The sequence below is a fragment of the Triturus cristatus genome, chromosome 7, assembly GCF_964204655.1.
Source record: "Triturus cristatus chromosome 7, aTriCri1.1, whole genome shotgun sequence".
In the NCBI taxonomy this organism is placed as follows: Eukaryota; Metazoa; Chordata; class Amphibia; order Caudata; family Salamandridae; genus Triturus; species Triturus cristatus.
Genome location: NC_140590.1, coordinates 786,196,549 through 786,204,354, shown reverse-complemented (window position 1 = coordinate 786,204,354; position 7,806 = coordinate 786,196,549).

The window sequence follows — 7,806 nt, the reverse complement described above, 5'->3', positions numbered from 1 at the left end:
CCTCCGGATGGAAACGCCACTCGTGAATGGCCGAGTACTGCCGACTGAGACTATAAGCAGGCACATTCAGCACTCTGGCCAGATGATTGGCAGTCACGCAAATCGAATGGTCCTGAGCCCAGGACCAGAGTTGCAGAGCCTCTCTGCAGAGACGATACAGCCCCACTCCTCCCTTTTTCTTGATGTACCAGATCGCGGTAGTGTGGACCTGAATCGACTGACTGCGAAGAGAGGGAAGAAAGGCCTTGAGAGCCAAACGTATCACCCACAATTCCAGAAGATTGATGGGAAACAATCGTTCCTCTGGAGACCAAAGGCCTTTCACCTCCAGATCCCCCAGATGAGGTCCCCACTCTAAAGTGGATGCATCCGTTATTACTGTGGCCACTGGTGGAGAAGGTTGAAATGTCTTTCCTTGAGCCAGGTTGTCTGAGGCACTCCACCATAAATGTTCTGCTGCAGTGTCTCTGGAGATTCTGACCACCTTCTTGAGATCTCCGTTGTGTTTGAACCACTGCCTGTGCAGGCACTGCTGGAGGGCCCTCATGTGCCAGCCTGCATGGTTGACAAACAGTATACAGGAAGTAATTAGACCGAGCAGGTGTAAGATCTTCATGACTGGAACAACCGCAGCATTGTCAAAAAGTGGAATCATAGCCTGGATGTTTTGAATCCTCTGCGAAGGCAGGAAGGTACGACTCACAGAAGTGTCCAGTACTGCCCCTATGAACAGGTTGCGCTGAGAGGGTGCCATGTGAGATTTGGGTACGTTTATCGAAAAAACCAAGTCGCACAACAGACACGTTGTTACTTGCAAATGAAAACAGCAATCCCTGACCTTCTGAGATGTGCTGCTACCACCGCTATCACCTTTGTGAAGACCCGAGGTGATGAAGTAAGACTGAATGGAAGGACTGCAAACTGGTAGTGTTGTGACCCCACCGTAAATTTGGAGATACTTCCGATGCCACTCCAGGATGGGAAAGTGAAAATATCCATCCTGCAAATCGATCAATACCATCCAGTCTGTTTGCAGCAATGCCAGAAAAACCTGAGCTAGGGTCAACATCTTAAACTTTTCCTGCTTAAGGTAAAAATTAAAGATCCTAAGGTCTAGGATCGGCCTCAACCGGCTGTCCTTTTTGGGAATCGGGAAGTACCGAGAGTAGCAGTCCCTGACCCCTTTTCTGCTCCAGAACCACCTCTATCCCACCTTTCTGCAGTAAAGATAGAACCTCCTTCTTGCAGTAGCAACAGATGCTCCTCTGAGCACCAACTCTGGCCAGGGGGGAAAGGATTGGGAAACTCCTGGAAGGGAAGGGCATACCCATTTTCCACCAGATCCAACACCCAAAGATCTGAAGTAACTGTCGTCCAATTTCCCACAGGACCAGCATGCTCTAGGGTGGAGGAGCTAGAGCTGCTTCCCTGCAGTACCAGTTGGAGGGGCAGGAGAAGAGGAGGAGGAGGCTTGAAAGGATGAAGTCCTGCCAAAACCACGAAATCTGCGGTACCCAAAGCCCCTGGGCTGTGACTGGAGACCCAACGATCTTGCTGTGGCTCTACTATCTTTAAAGCGCTGTAGCGCTGAGTCCGCTTTGGCACCAAAAGACAAGAGCCATCAAAAGGGAAGTCCAATATGGTGGCCTGTACATCCAGTGAAAACCCAGGCGTTTCTCCTGGTTGCAACTGAGTAGCCCATTACTCTGGCGACAAGAGTCCGCAGTATCAATTCCTGATTGAATGACCTGATGGGCCGCAGCTTGGGTATCAGATAGTACTTCCGCGAAATGGCCCTGAACATCCTCCAAAAGCTTAGGGAGCACCTCCCTTGCTGAGTCCATCAGAGCATGGATATAGCGACCCGGCAGGCATTTATCATTTGTTGATCTCGGAGCCATACTGGGTGAAGAAAACACTTTCTTTGCTGATTGCTCCATCCTTTTGGATTCTCTATCTGCAGGTGTGGATGGGAAAGAGCCTGCAGACTGTTTAGAGGCGCATGATGCCTGGACAACTAAACTCTCAGGAGACGGGTGTGTGGAAAGGAAAGAAGGATGTTCCGGGTCCTTGCCACCAATCTGGACACCGCAGGGGCTGTCATTGGCTTCTGCCACACCCCGAAAATGAGCTCTGCCAAAGCCTCATTAAAAGGAAGCAGAAGTTCCGAAACAGAAGAAGGAAAATGAAGCACCTGCGTTAAAATGTTAGATTTAAGCTCTGCAGTAGGCAATGGCACATCCAGCAGAGCTGCTGCCTTCTCATTAGAGATTGATATGAGGAAACCTCCTGTGTTGGTAGGCCTTTCGGAGAGGAGAGCTCCCATTCAGGTGATGTGTCCAATCCACTAGCTTCCTATAGGCCCTCAAACTCTTGTACTGGGTCAACAATCTCACCCTCTTCAGCCTCCTCCTACTGCTCTTGATTTTCCTCCTCTTCAAGCAGCCTTTGTGCTTGCCTTCTGGATCTCATCCTTTGGACCGGTGTTGGCTGCGCCAGACACGGCACTGGTGATTTTGGGACCGGCGTCGATGGAGGCTCCACCGCACTGTTCCCAATGAGGTGCGGCGTTACCCGGAGTGCGCAGTGCCGTATGGGGAGCGCGCACACACACACAGCACATCCTGCGACAGTTTTCACGCCGCTGCTTTTAAAAAGCAAGCAGCGCGAAAAACTGGTGTTTCCTGGCTGCGGAGAGCGGTGGAATACACTAACTTCAACAGAAGACGAGGGAGTGGCAGGTAAGTATTGCAGCCGCCTGAAGGGCACTTGCTTTCTTCTTTTGAATGTAGAGCTCAACTGTCGGCAGATCATGTGCTTTCGTTTAATTATTCATGTTAATTGCAGCACCGTCAGGAGCTGTAAATAACCTGAATGTTTGAAACAAAAGTACACAATCTGCCGACAGCCGCATGAGGACAGCCCAGCATGTCCTTTCAATTAGCCTCAGTTCCCCAATCCCCCTGCCAGACTGCAAGGGGGAGGCGGGAGGAAACCCTGCATCCCACTGCAGCATGCTGAGGGGACTCGCATTGTTTGGAAGCACTGCTCTGACAGACATGCGGGTCACCTAGCGGCCATCCGAAGGCCTCGAGGCGCACGCAAGCCACCCAGCCTGTCCAGGCCTTACTTGGATGTCCCCACTGACATCATTAAGCAACGGTGCCCACTGCCCCCTCTTCGCTTCAGTGGTTCACTCTACAGCAGAGGTCTTCAAACTTTTGGATGCCGAGACCCCCCTGTCAACATTTTGAGGCGTAAGGACCCCCTCCTGACAAAAATGTCTAAACCTGTTGACTAAATTGCGTGGGATGAAAATGTAAATGAGGTTATGTGATGCCGCGTATTTTGGGATAGCATTGCTTCATTATTTTGATATTTGTTACACACAGTAACGCTGAGGAAAGATTTCACCCAATCAGTACCCATTTATAACCAAAATACAGCAATTATCATCAGAAAGATTAAGTCATCCTTTGTGAAGGGCCTTCCACTCTGCAGCAATACGTGCTGCCACATTAGAAGCTCACCTGGCCCTGACCGGAAGAAGCAGGGGTCCCTTAAAACCCTGGCGGTTTTGTGTAGAGTTAAGCCGTTTACCCATGCAGCTTTCCTCTCACCCCCTCCCTTCCATCCCTCTCTCCTCTCCTAACCCCGGACCCCTCTCTCACTTTGCAGGTCATTTTCTTTCACCCCTTTTTACAACTTCTGAACTCTCCCCATTCAATCTCTCACTTCACCTTTAATAACCTCTTGCCATTCTGTCCTTTCACTGCCCTCATCTCTAACAGTCTCTCACATTTATCTCATGGCCTCTCTGGCCCGGTCACCTCCCGTGCCCCTCAGCACTTCTCATTCACCTCGTCTCTTCATTCAAATTTTTGTCTATTTGTATCTTACACCTCTCCAGTCCCCCTATTCCTCTTTCACATCTCCCCTTTGTTCTAACAGAAGCCCTCACCTTTGGATCACACTCACTTCTTGCGTGTCCACACTGCTCTTCGGCAATTCACATTTCTCCTCATCCCTGACCTCTTCAATCAAATTCTCTCACTCCCTTGCTGTCCTCTCTCATTTTGGGAGCGGATGCAAGTTCAGAATGGGATGAATGAATGTATGATTACTGATGGGCTTGTTTGAGTGAGTTGCATATTGAGTAGTGAGGGGGACAGGTGAGTGAAGTGTCACATGAGTGCAGGATGAGTAGTGTACTCGTGTGGCTGCAGGTTGAGGTATAGTGTGAGCAGGACAAGTGCATTTTGAGTGCAGAGTGATCACTGTGAGTGCAAGGTGAGCGGGTGAATGGTGCAAGTGCATGGTGATCAGTGTGAGTGCATTGTGATCACTGTGAGTGCAAGGTGAGCGTGACAATAAAGGGCGAGAATGAGGAATGAGTTGTCTGAATGCAGGGTGCATTCCCAGACCCATGAAGTAACTCAGCATGTTATTGACGGGGTGTAGACTTTAAGATCTAAGTTAAACTATTGCGGCATTAATCGGGGATCGAGGGTGAAGGAAATGAATAATGTGCTGATCCTGCAACAAACTTCCAGTCCTATGGTTAGGGTTACCAGCAGATTATTTTGATGGCCCAGTCGGTACAAAAAAAAGCAGTCACCTAAAGCGGTATTTTCAGCGCTTATCTGTGCATACTTCCCAGGGCCGGCTTTAGTGCTGGTGGTGCCCTGTGCGACAATGTTTGTTGGTGCCCCCCCAATGACCACCCCCACCACGGATTCTCTCACTAGCACCCTTTAACAGTGACCAAGTCTCCATAACCCCACACTCTCAGATGCATTGAATTAGTTATATAGTGCCACTCATACCAGTGTAGGGTGTCCGAGCACTTTGCATCACACACACATTACACAGAGACAATCAATCATAAGTGTGTAAATCAGTGTATAGGAAATGTTACATAAGCCAAAGGACTAAAAGTATAGGAGTCACAGGTCATCCATACTGGTAGGCAGTATAGTTCAAGAGTGCTTGGTGTGGAGAAGCACAAACTCAGAGTCGAAAAAGAAACAGCATAGTTGGGAGTTTCCTTTAATAATAAGAATTGATTTCTAGCCAAATTAACCCTTTTTGCAACATTAATCAATGGTCTAATAAGGTATTCTTTGTAGTGTGCATGCTGTTCTAGGATGAAAGTTAATAGCTCACTATTCTATATTAGTACTTTAAGTTATAAATTGCAAGTAACAAAAGGATGTCTCTTTTGAAAGCAGTAACCTGCTGATCTCTTCACATCATACGCACTCTGTAATCTACTTGGTACACGTTCTTTGCAGCAGGCATATTAACCCTCTGCACTAACTTCACCTAAGTCAAAACCTCAACTATACAAAATTCTGATCTCTCTCCAGGAAGATAATTAATCACACGAGTTATCTTGACATTTATGTGAGGCCTGGTATTTGCAGGCGGAAAGAAACGCTGCAGCAGGTGCTTCAAAAGCACAATAAACTTTCACACACGGCGCCCCCAGGAAGCCAACTTTGTATTCCTTTCCATGAAATGCATTCTCACACTACGGCAGTGAATGTAAAATCCAAATGTAAGGAATAGGCACAGTGGGGACCCAGGGGGTACTGGAACCAGCAAAAAAAACCTAAGCCTCTGTAACCAGTTTACAAAGGCATGTAAAAATGCAAATGGTCTTTAAAGACCTGTGAAAAAACACGGGGGTGCCGGAGAATCCAGACACTGCCCAGCTGAGCCCCCAGCAGCTCAAGTTTCACTGCAGCAGCCCGGGCTGAGACACAGGACGGGGGAAGTGTGGGGGGGGGGGGGGGGGGCTGAAGCCCTTGGGCCTGGGCAGAAGTGTGACTGGGAAGGCGCGACCCCCTTTGCATCACTCCACGGCCCCCCTGGGGGTCGCGCCCCACAGTTTGAAGACCCCTGCTCTACAGGCTTGGGTCTTCAAAATGTTCCTGTAAGATGCTGTTGTGTCCAGAGGCACGGTGCCCTGCCTGTCTTCTTCTGGGTAACCGGTCAGAAAAGGTTCACCTAAAATCTTTGATAGCTGCCTCAGACTAAGGGCTTTACAAATGGGGTTTTGCCAGTTTCTAGAGCTCGGCACTTTGGCAGATAGGAAACTAGGAAGCATGGGAAGGAGTGGGGCGAGTGGGTGATGGGTCAAACCATTGGACCACCGCAGGTTCTTGCCCGCTGGATCCACTTGCTTGCTTTGCACACATCTATACCTTGGATCACCCGGAAGCAGTGCTTTAAATGGGCCGGTACTGAGTACCGACACTTTTTTATCTTGCGAGGGATAATACCGGCACTTTTCAAGGGTGATGTCTTACGTATAATTGGAGAGACAAGAAACAAGCAGGTACTCTGGGTCAGAGTAGCTGCACTTCTATTTTTCCATTTCAAGCACTGCCTGGAAGGATGTGGAACAGGCATGAAGCTTACCACAACATATCCAGCGGGGCTCTGGTAGGATAGCCTTCGGTAAATCCAAAATGATGCGGAAAGCGCTGTGGCCAAAGAATTACTAGTTGACACTGGTTATGTGGTATTATTGCCTCGTACTCGACAGAGCTGGTGGCTTTTAAGCACATAATAATCTGCCTCCATTTGAAATATTGCCGTTGCTTCTAGTCACGTTAGGGCAGTGCTACCCTTTATCCTTGAGGCGCATGTTAGACTCTTATCAGCTTACAAGGCAGTGTCACTTCCTGGATATGTACCGAGGGAAAATGGGCTCTCCCAGTTAGTCTGCTGAGTGTGCCTGCCGAGGTCTGTGGCTTCCCTGCTGCTCACAGAATTTTATTCCAATACACCCTACGCTACCTGTTATCCTTCCAAGGTCGAGTAGCTAAACACTGCTGACTTGTAATATCCAGCTGTTCATATATTGCATCATACATTAATGGGTAATTTGTAAAATAAAAGTGTTCATTTAGAGCCTGCCAAGGTGCTGTAGAAGTAGGGCTGTCTAGTCCAGCTTCCACCCGATCTCATGCTTCTTTCCTCTACTACCATACACTCCTTACTTCACTTTCCCACTTTCTTTTTTGTCCCTGCTTTCTTACTCTTTCTCGGTCTCTCTTTCCCTCATTCTTTCCCATTTTTCTAGCTTTCTTTCTCTTGATCCGAGTCTGATGAAAAGAAATCAGTGCCAGTCCCCAAAAGTGAATGCCGATACCCATCGCCTGAAAACACATGGCACAAATTAAGCAGTGCTCATACCATTATTTAACCTCCTTCTATGTGTTTCCCACTTTATATAAGAACTGATACAGTGGAAAATAGGCTCAAGATCACACAGTGTGATTGATTCAGGAATTCTTGATTAGAAACCAGGTCGTCTGGATCTACAGTTGGCAACACAGTGACTATACCGTATTTCATCACTTATACCGATTTTTAAAATGGAAGTATTTAAGGCAGCAATTGCTGTATCAAACAGAACGTAAAATTATTTTTATTTTCTGAAAAATGGAGAATGGTAGACAAGTTGGGGGCCCTGGGGCTGGACCACATTATTGTATTTCCATGAATCAGAGGGCCTGCTAAATCCAAGCTAAACAGTTGTACCGGCGGGGTAGGTATTTTTTTTGTTTTGTTTTGTTTACATTAAGCGAATGAACACTCTCAGAACTCAGGCATTCGATGCGCTAGGGCTAGAAATTCCTGCCACAGCTGAAAAGTCAACCGTTGCTCCAACCTTATAGCCATCTTCACGAGCCTCCTCTCCAGATGAGCTGCCCTGGCTGTCGCGGTCTCTCGGGCACCACGCCACATTCCACATGGGAGACACCTACAAAGCAGTGATAGGGCGCAAAACCA